General features: G+C 39.1%; 1 non-coding gene across 1 annotated transcript; it reads left to right on the forward strand.

Moving 5' to 3' along the window:
- The first annotated feature begins 2,045 nt into the window (after window positions 1-2,045).
- Window positions 2,046-2,149, forward strand: LOC118710161. Its single transcript, XR_004985322.1, has one exon. It is a non-coding gene; the product is annotated as a U6 spliceosomal RNA (small nuclear RNA).
- The last annotated feature ends 7,281 nt before the right edge of the window (window positions 2,150-9,430 follow it).

The following is a 9,430-nucleotide window of genomic DNA, read 5'->3' on the forward strand; positions in this document are numbered from 1 at the left end:
TCCCCTTCCCAAAACTTCCCCTGCCTTCCTCTTTCAGGTCTTGACCTTGTTAGGGAAGCTTTTGCTGATTCCCAGTCTTGGTTGTCTTCCTTCTGATTCCTATGAAAGTACTCTCTGCTTTTTCTGCCACTGAGCTGTTGTGAGGATCTGATCACAAAATACATGTACAGTGCTTGGAACCATGCTTGGCACCTAAAATACTCAATGACTATTAGCTACCATCATCATCATCATCATCATCATGCTTTCTAAACTTATGACACTCTTATTAGTCTTATTGATTCTCTGTGTCATCTAATAGGTATTACCTTTGGGAGAGCAGGAACCATAACAACAGAACTTATGGTTGCCACATAAGCAGCTTAGCCAGTGAATGACAAGAGTAAGTAAACATGTCTTAGTTAATGTTCAGTAACACATAGCAATTTACATAAGAAAACTTTCATTTACACAACAAAGCAAGTTAAGCCTTTCAGCACTTCCATTCTAGTGGAATAGACTGAAACATGCAATTTAATATAACTTGATGTGATGAAGGCTATAATAAAGTTCTGAACTTGGGTTTATGGAGGCTTGGAAAAAGAAGCAATAGATCTTGCCTGGGAGAGGAAGTACACACAACACTTCAGTAGAGCCTTATAGCGCCAATGTGATTTAAACTAGCAGATATGTGAGAGAAGGGTCATTTCACGAAGGAAAAAAGATGCTATAAATAACAACACTAGGTGGGAAGCTGCATAACGGGTTTATACCACTGACTTATTAGGTCCTTGAGAGGGTGCCCTGGGGATAAGAAAGAGGTTTACTAGAGAGTGAAAAGAGATTTGAATGGGAAGATAGGTTAAGACTTTTAAATGTCTTAACTGTCATGGCTGTTCTATAGTTATATGGAACTTTCAAAAGCTTTTCCTCATCTAGTCACCTCTTAATACCATGCAATCCATATCTTGTCTCTTATTGTAAAGCTAAGTATGCATACACCCAGCTATTAAATTGAGCTTACATTTTGACTTTCTCTCTAACATTTCCTCTCCTCCATCCTCCATCCCCACTTCTGAAACACCTCTGAAATTCAGGTCATCATGTCCATTTTCTCTGCTGCTGACTGAGTTCAGGTAATTTGTGGGGCACGGCTACAGTGTTTGGACAGGTTCAAGCCTTGGACTGATGAGAAGGCACAGTCCTCTCATGACCAAGTACAAGTCCCAGCCTGGAGGACAGAGCTTTCCCAGAACAATTATAGCAAAAAGCTATAGTTGTAAGCTTGAACCTCTGGTCCGAACACGTGCCCTCATATGCCTCAATGATGTAGGCTGCAAGTAAACAAAGCTGGATCACTCCCCGGCATCTCCAAACAGCCACTGCCTCTTTTTGCTGAAACTGGTGTGGCTCAGTGGATAGAGCGTCGGTCTGCAGACTGAAAGGTCCCAGGTTCGATTCCGGTCAAGGGCATGTACCTTGGTTGCAGACATATCCCCATTGGGGAATGTGGAGGAGGCAGCTGATCAATGTTTCTCTCTCATCAATGTTTCTAGCTTTCTATCCCTCTCTCTTCCTCTCTGTAAAAACTCAATAAAATATATTTTTTAAAAAATTAAAAAAAAAAAAAGCTGGATCAGGTACATGTAATTGAGTGGCACTGAAACCCACAAGAATGTTGTTAACATCTTGACCACACCCTTACTTTGCCTCATAGCATCAGCTATAAAATAAAGACACGGCTTATAGTCCATGGTGCTGCTGGGTCCCCATCAGGGAAACAGCATCCCACTGAGTTGCAGCTTTCATCCTCTTGCCTATCTTTTCTCAGTCCTTCATCGCCCCCACTCGGGTTCACCCTTAGCTGAGTTGGTCTGGCACATAAGGCACCCTGGGGCTGAGTGTGCCATGGCCATGCTGGCTTCCCACAGTAATAACCACGTTAACCCGTGTCATTCACACTGCTGCCAGTTACTTCTGACTCTCATCTATCAAGCTTCTGCTTTAAGTTTGTCATTTAATATGACAGAACCATTGTTCATTTTACTTTTAAAATAATATTTTGTGTGCTTGCTTCAGCAGTACATGTACTAAAATTGAAATGATACAGAGATTAGCATGACTCCTGATCAAGCATGACACCAAATTTGTGAAGCAGTAAAATAATAGTAGTTTTTAGAAGAAAGCATTGTAGCAATGTTCCATGTGCTAAAAAATCTACATTTGCCTTTAATATTACTTGAATTATTGAGAGCTTTGTCAGCTCTGGCTAAATCACTGGCTAAATTATCACAAATGTGCTTTATAAATCAACCTTGTATAAAAAAAAAACATTTAAGTGAATAATATTTTTTATATTGTAAGCTAGAGGTCCAGTCCACAAAATTCATGCATGGGTGGGATCTCTAGACCTCGCCAGCAATCAGGGCTGATCAGGTTCCCTGCCTCCCCCTTTTCCTGCCTCCCCCCTCCTCCTTCCCTAGCTGCCCACATTCACCACCACCCATCTCCAGTTCCCCATCCCAGCCCAGAGCCTCGCCCTGATCAGGCTATATGGGCCTGCTGACCAGGGGAAGGGGCCAACTGCCACTTGGTAGGTGGGCGGTGGGCCAATCAGGGCCTGCTGGCCAGGGGAGAGATGGGGGAGGGGGACCTGGGAGATTGGCCACCAGCCCCAAAGAGGGAGCTGGCCCTTGGCCCCCTGGGAAAGGGGCCATATGCACCACCATCCAACCCTGGTTCCCTGTCCCAGCCCAGGGGGACAGGCAATTGGGGCCTGCCAGGCAGAGGGGGTGGGGGAAGGTTGACCAGTAAGCCCCATTGGTGATTGGGGCCTGTGGGCTAGGGGCAGTTCCTGTGTTGAGTGTCTGTGGTCAGTGTGCATCATAGTGACCAGTCATTCTGCTCATTCCCATCATTCCGTCATAACGGTTGCTTAGGCTTTTATATATATATATATATATATATATATATATATATATATATATATATACACACACCAGTGGCCTGATGCATGAAATTTGTGCATGGGGTAGAGAGGTTGTCCCTCAGCCCAGCCTGCACCCTCTCCAATCTGGGACCCTCAGAGGATGTCTGACTGCTGGTTTAGGCCCTATCCCTGCTGGCTTATAACTACTCACCTGCCTGCCTGCTTGATCACCCATAACCACTCTGACTGCTGGACTGCTCACCCCCACTGCCCTCCCTTGCTAGCCTAATCACCAGTTTAAATCACACTGGCGCTATACCGAAGTGTTGTTTATACTTCATCCCCCAGGCAAGATCTATTGTTTCTTTTTCTAAGTTTTCATTACCCTCTGCCAGCCTGTTGTTTATACTTCATCCCCCAGGCAAGATCTGGGGGATGAAGTCCCCAACTGCCCCTCTCCACTGGCCTGATCACCCCCAACTGCTCCCCTCTGCTGGCCTGCTTGCCCGCAACTGGACCCCCCTGCCAGACTGTTCACACCCAACTGCCACCCCCACCATCCTGATCACCCCCAACTACCCTCCCCTTCTGGCCTGATTGCCCCTAACCACCTCTGCCCAGACCCCGCCACCATGGCTTTGTCTGGAGGATATCTGGAAGGTCTCTCAGAAGATTTCCTGGTCTAATTAGCATATTACCTTTTTATTAGTATAAATATAGATTTTTCTCACAAATATAGTTTGCTATAAAAACATTTTTATTCTCCAGGTTATAAGGCAAAATTAATTTAATCTATTTATATACAATCCTTTCATTATTTTAAAGAGTTCTTTTCTCTCCTTGCAGAAATTAGAAATTCGCTTTCCAATGAAAGAGTTAAAATAAACATCAATTCTTTTACTAGAGTTTGCAAAATTGTGATTTTTCTATTTCTGTCATTTCATCAACATCCATCAATAAGAATTTTTAAATAATTCCCCCTCATTAGACAGGGCTATTTGATTATCTTCAAATTCAGTTTATATATATAAAAAAAGCAGGATATATTTTTATTCTTAGTTTTGACTTTTAAATAAGGTAATGAGTTAAATTTCGTCTTGTTTTGTTAGTGCTCTCGTAATATGAACTTATGAGTTTTTATATAGTGAATGTGTTTTAATAAATGTTATTCATTATTCTCTTGGCTATCTTTGGCAAAATTTTAAATGTTTCAAATCCCACTGCCTTTGGCTACTGAGAGCCTCCTCACTTTGGCTTCTATGGTCTTTTGACATAACTCATACTCTTTGATAACGTGTTTTGGCCACCACCGAACCTTAGGTTTAACTTATATATCTTGTCTTAAACATAGAAATAGTCATTCTTCTAGAGCTTTTATGGAATATAATAACTAATAAAGACCATAATCCAGGTAATAGATGTGCTCATGACTATCAGCTTATGATTGCTTTTCAGTGGACAAAACTAGAAAATAAGGTTGTTGACATGTTTGTTTCTTGTCTGTTTATACAAATATTTCCAATTAAAATTCAATTAAGAGATTAAAAAACAGATCCAGTCATTCTGGATACAAAACATCCTCATTCCTTTTAATATCTGCATCTTATTCTCAACTTAATTTAATTTTATTTTATTTTATTTTATTTTATTATTATTTTTTAAGTATAATAAAAATCAAGTTGAGTTTATTAGGTACAATATATACCAATAAAATGATTAATGCTATGTTAATAAATATATTGACAACAGAAAGGAAGCCAAAAACAACCACTCTTTGACCCCAAAAAGTTGAAACACATAAGGAAGTGATGGTAAAAATTTATGAAAAGACAGCTGTAAATTATTATAGAAGAGTGAACTTAGTTCCCAGCTTAATTATCTGTCATGATGAGACCCTCGCTTCATGATGCAACATAAATGAACCTAAAAACAGAATTTGTTGAGTGAAAAAGGCAATCAGAGGAGAATACATAGAGGATGATTTAATTTACATAAAGTCAGTGGTAAGCAAAACTAAATTTGTTTCTTCAACGTATGATATTGGTAGCAAAATTATGAAGTTAAGCAAGAGAATGACTACAATAAAATTTAGAAATGTTTGTGGTGGAGGGGAGGGAAAAGAGAGAGGATGAGGGGTTGCTATTTAAACTGTACATATGCAACACAGAATTTTTTATTTGGGATAAGTATCACCCTTTCACCCTTGGACTTCATCCTGGTGCACGCTTTGGTCTTTTCTGACTGAGCCCCACCCCACAGGAAAAAATATGACAGTAGCCAAGAGGAATGCTCACTGGGAGCTCCTCCCATGCCTTCCTAAACTTTGAGGATCCCCAGAGTCCTCACCTCATGGGTTTCCAGGCTTCCTAACAGGCCTACTTAGATCTCATTCCTAAGTCTATCCCTCACCGGGAAAATCTTCCTGCCTGAGTACAACCCTAGAACCAGTTTGCAGTGGAAAAGACACTAGTTTGTGGACAACACCTGGTTGTGCAGGCTGGACAGTCACACGTGGACCAAATCCCTCTAGGTGCAGGACTGAATTTTGGGTGACAAGAAGCTGTAGGCCAGGGTTGTTCTTCCCTGAGATACCCATATTGTGGTACAACACTCCACGTTGTCATGGAGTTATGTTTGTCAAGGTAGGATGATCAAACTTTGTTAGCATGACTTCGAACTTTAAATATTTAGACCTGTGGCTTCAATTTTTTATATTTCCTCTAGCCCTTGAAATATTAGGGGTTGGCCTGCTAAGATATATATATATATATATATATATATATATATATATATATGTATATATATATATTTTTTAATAAGCCTAGTTCTATAGGAATTACTCTTTTTCACTATTGTAATAGTTCTGAATAACATCTAGTTTTGACATGTTAACTATTGTCCAGCTGTGGTTTTATTTGACCCAAAAATTTTAGGTCCTTTTGCATACTTTTTTTATTATTATTATTTTTAAAAAATTTTTTAATTAAATTATTATCTGTGTACATATTTTAACATTGCCCCCCACTCCCATGCGTACCCCCCCTCCCCAGAGTTTTGTGTCCATTGGTTGTACTTATATGCATGTATACAAGTCCTTCGGTTGATCTCTTATCTCCCCCAGATCTCCCTACTCTCCCCGCTGTCATTTTACAGTCTGCTTATTGCTTTACTGTCTTTATATCTGACTTTTGGTTTGTCAGTTTATAATGTTCTTTAATATACATAAATGATTGAGGCCATGTGGTATTTCTCTTTCATTGACTGGCTTATTTCACTCAGCATGATGTTCTCCAATTCCATCCACGTTGCTGCAAATGATGAGAATCCCTTCTTTTTTATGGCAGCATAGTATTCCATTGTGTAGATGTACCATGGTTTTTGGATCCAATCATCTGCTGATGGGCACCTAGGCTATTTCCAGATTCTAGCTATTGTAGATTGTGCTGCTATGAACATAGGGGTGCATATATCCTTTCTGATTGGTGTTTCTAGTTTCTTGGGATATATTCCTAGGAGTGGGATTACTGGGTCAAATGGGAGTTCCATTTTCAGTTTTTTGAGGAAACTCCACACTGTTCTCCACAGTGGTTGCACCAGTGTGCATTCCCACCAGCAGTGCACGAGGGTTCCTTTTTCTCCGCAACCTCGCCAACACTTGTCATTTGTTGATTTGTTGATGTTGGCCATTCTGACAGGTGTGAGATGGTACCGCATTGTTGTTTTGATTTGCATCTCTCGGATAATTAGTGACTTTGAGCATGTTTTCATGTGCCTTTTGGCCTTCCTTCTGTCTTCTTTTGAAAATATTCTATTTAGGTCCATTGCCCATTTTTTAATTGGATCATTCATCTTCCCTTTATTTAGTTGTATAAGTTGTTTGTAGATGTTGGAGATTAAAACTTTATCAGTGGTAACATTTGCAAATATGTTCTCCCACACAGTGGGCTTTCTTGTTGTTTAGTTTATGGTTTCTTTTGCTGTAAAAAAGCTTTTTATTTTGATGTAGTCCCATTTGTTTATTTTCTCTTTAGCTTCCATTGCCCTAGGGGCAGTATTGGTGAAGAAGTTCTTTTGGCATATGTCTGAGATTTTGTGGCCTGTGGATGCTTCTAGTATTTTTATGGTTTCCCGTCTGATGTTTAAGTCCTGTATCCATTTTGAGTTTATTTTTGTGTATGGTGTAAGTTGGTGATCTAGTTTCATTCTTTTGCATGTATCTGTCCAATTTTCCCAACACCATTTATTGAAGAGACTGTCTGGACTCCATTGTATATTCATGCCTCCTTTGTCAAATATTAATTGAGCATAGTGATTTGGGTTGATATCTGGGTTCTCGATTTGATTCCACTGATCTATATGTCTGTTCTTGTGCCAGTACCAGGCTGTTTTGAGAACAGTAGCTTTGTAATATAGTTTGAAGTCTGGTATTGAGATCCCTCCTACTTTACTCTTCTTTCTCAGGATTGCTGTGGCTATTCGGGGTCTTTTATTGTTCCAAATGAACTTTTGGAGAGCCTTTCTAGGTCAGTGAAATATGCCGTTGGTATTTTAATGGGGAGTGCATTGAACCTATAGATTGCTTTAGGAAGTATGGACATTTTGATGATGTTGATTCTACCAATCTATGAACATGGTACGTTCTTCCATCTGTTTACATCTTCCTCTATCTCTTTTTTCAGTGTCGTGTAGTTTTCCGCGTATAGGTCCTTTACTTCCTCAGTTAAGTTTATTCCTAAGTATCTTAATTTTTTTGGTGCGATGGTAAAAGGAATTGATTTTTTAGTCTCTGTTTCTATAAATTTGCTGTTGGTGTATAGAAATGCCATAGATTTCTTGGCATTAATTTTGTATCCTGCTACATTGCCAAATTCATTTATTAAGCCAATTAGTTTTTTAATGGAGTCTTTTGGGTTTTTTATATACAATATCATGTCATCTGCAAATAAGGATAACTTTACTTCTTCTTTTCCAATTTGGATGCCTTTTATTTCCTCCTTTTGTCTAATTGCAGTGGCTAGTACTTCCAGTACTATGTCAAACAGGAGTGGCGAGAGTGGGCATCCCTGTCTTGTTCCTGTTCTTAGAGGGAATGGTTTTAGCTTTTGCCCATTGAGTATAATGTTGGCTGTGGGTTTATCATATATAGCTTTTATTATGTTGAGGTATGATCTTTGTACTCCCACCTTGTTGAGAGTTTTTATCAGGAAAGGGTGTTGGATTTTATCAAATGTTTTTTCTGAATCAATTGATATGACTATATGATTTTTATCTTTCAACTTGTTTATGTGATGTATCACATTTATTGATTTGCGAATATTGTACCAACCTTGCATTCCTGGAATAAATCCTACTTGATCATGGTGTATGATCTTTGTGATGCTCCGTTGGAGCCGAATTGCTAGAATTTTGTTGAGGATTTTGGCATCTATGTTCATGAGGGATATTGGCCTGTAATTCTCTTTCACTGAGTTGTCTTTATCTGGTTTTGGTATCAATAATAGGGTGATGCTGGCTTCATAGAAGGAGGTGTTCCTTCCTTTTGAATTTTTTGGAATAGTCTGAGGAGGATAGGTTTTAGTTCTTCCTTGAATGTTTGGTAAAACTCTCCTGTGAAGCCATCTGGCCCTGGGCTTTTGTTTGCTGGAAGCTTTTTGATGACTGTTTCAATTTCTTCCCAAGTCACTGCTCTATTGAGATTTTTAGATTCTTCCTGATTTAGTTTTGGAAGGTTGTATTTTTCTAGGAATATGTCCATTTCCTCCAGGTTGTTCAGTTTGTTGGAATAGAGTTGTTTGTAGTATTTTGTAACAATCCTTTGTATTTCGGCGGGATCTGTTGTTATTTCACCTCTTTCATTCCTGATTTTGTTTATTTGGGTCCTCTCTCTTTGTTTCTTGGTTAGCCTGGCTAGAGGAACATCTATCTTGTTTATTCTTTCAAAGAACCAGCTCTTGGTTTTGTTGATCTTATGTATTGTTTCTTTGGTCTCTATGTTGTTTATGTGTGCTCTGATTTTTGTTATTTCCTTCCTTCTGCTTACAGTGGGCTTTTCTTGTTGCTCTTTTTCTAACTCTTTGAGTTGTAGAGTTAGATCATCTGTTACCATTTTTTCTAGTTTTTTGCAATAGGCTTATAAGGATATGAACTTCCCTCTCAAAACTGCTTTTGCTGTGTCCCATAGATTTTGGATAGTTGTGTTTTCATTGTCATTTGTTTCCAGGATGTTTTTAATTTCTTCCTTGATTTCTTTGGTAACCCAGTCCTTGTTTAATAGCATGCTGTTTAGTCTCCATGTGTTTGATTTCTTTGGATTTTTTTCATTGTGGTTAATTTCCAGTTTTATGCCACTATGATCTGAGAAGATGCTTGATATGATTTCTATCTTCTTGAATTTGAAGAGACTTTGCCTATGTCCCAAAATGTGGTCTATCTTTGAGAATGTCCCATGTGTGCTTAAGAAGAATGTATATTCTGTGGCTTTTGGGTGGATTGTTCTGAAGATATCGATTAATTCCATCTGGT

The sequence above is a fragment of the Pipistrellus kuhlii genome, unplaced genomic scaffold (genome assembly GCF_014108245.1).
Source record: "Pipistrellus kuhlii isolate mPipKuh1 unplaced genomic scaffold, mPipKuh1.p scaffold_m20_p_1, whole genome shotgun sequence".
Taxonomy (NCBI): domain Eukaryota; kingdom Metazoa; phylum Chordata; class Mammalia; order Chiroptera; family Vespertilionidae; genus Pipistrellus; species Pipistrellus kuhlii.